This window comes from Gopherus evgoodei, chromosome 24 (assembly GCF_007399415.2).
Source record: "Gopherus evgoodei ecotype Sinaloan lineage chromosome 24, rGopEvg1_v1.p, whole genome shotgun sequence".
Lineage (NCBI taxonomy): Eukaryota > Metazoa > Chordata > Testudines > Testudinidae > Gopherus > Gopherus evgoodei.
The window spans coordinates 12421086-12422265 of record NC_044345.1 but is presented as its reverse complement, the minus strand read 5'-3'; the positions used below and the strand labels follow the sequence as shown (position 1 = coordinate 12422265).

The 1180-nt window shown below is 40.9% G+C and overlaps 1 non-coding gene across 1 annotated transcript; it reads left to right on the top strand.

Moving 5' to 3' along the window:
• The first annotated feature begins 816 nt into the window (after nucleotides 1–816).
• Nucleotides 817–899, top strand: TRNAL-UAA. The gene has a single exon. It is a non-coding gene; the product is annotated as a tRNA-Leu (tRNA).
• The last annotated feature ends 281 nt before the right edge of the window (nucleotides 900–1180 follow it).

Genomic DNA, 1180 nt, shown 5'->3' with positions numbered 1-1180 from the left:
TCCAGTCCTACACTAATGGAGAGGCTGATTGCTATGATGTGTAACATTGGCGGTGGAAATTAAGGGGCGGGGGGTGGGGGAAGAAATGTGGAAAGACCAGAGGGCTAACCGGGAAAAAACAACCCTGATACTGTTTTTAATACTTAGGACATGTCTCTTCTAATTATCCACTTTCAAGAGTCAAAATGTTCACCTAAGTGGTTTACTCTGTTATTGTTCAGCTGTTTAAAAAGTCAAAGACAAACACATTTGGGGATTATAACAGGATTTTATTTTCTATTACATGAAAATTGGCATGATATAAATTAACTGTTATTGCACCCATGAGACAAAAGTTTTACACCAATTTATACCATTTATACCCAGGATTCTGTATAAAACAGCTCCTCAAAATGTGTAAAAAGGTTTTTGACAACTTGTTCTTGCAGGGTTTTTTTTTAAGAGTTGTTTCCATTTTTCTTTTGCTGATATTTCTTTATACGCAGGAAGCCAGGATTTTGTGAAAGTACAGAACTATAAGGAAGTGTGAATGAATAATCCCAAGGGCGAGGAAGCCAGGCAGTGAAGCGAGTGAATGTGCGACTATGAGCGAAGAGCAGCAACACCTAGTGGCTAACAACTCATTATTAAGTAAAGTGATTATAGACACAATTTGGAGTTTATTTTTAACTGGAAAACTGAGGGTGGAGAACTAGGGGAAATGCATGCTTTTGGGTAGAAATGGCATAGCCTAGGGATTCAAGCACAGTTTCTAGCACATTGTGGCTAGCAGGAGTAGTCCACAGTTTGTCAGAGAATTAATACACTGTGACATGTACCAGGATGGCCGAGTGGTTAAGGCGTTGGACTTAAGATCCAATAGACACATGTCTACGTGGGTTCAAACCCCACTCCTGGTAGCTCCTGTTTTGGGAACTGATAGCTCGGTGGTTTGAGCATTGGTCTGCTAAACAGAGGGTTGGGAGTTCAGTCCTTGAGGGAGGCCATTTAGGGAACTGGGGTAAAGATCTGTCTGGGGATTGGTCCTACTTTGAGCAAGGGGTTGGACTAGATGACCTTCTGAGGTCCCTTCCACCCCTGATATTCTATGAAATATCATATTCACATGAGAAATGAACAAGGATTGAAGAGTCTAAGTAACTTGCATACTTACGAGTACCTCTGAAATACCCATGAGTAA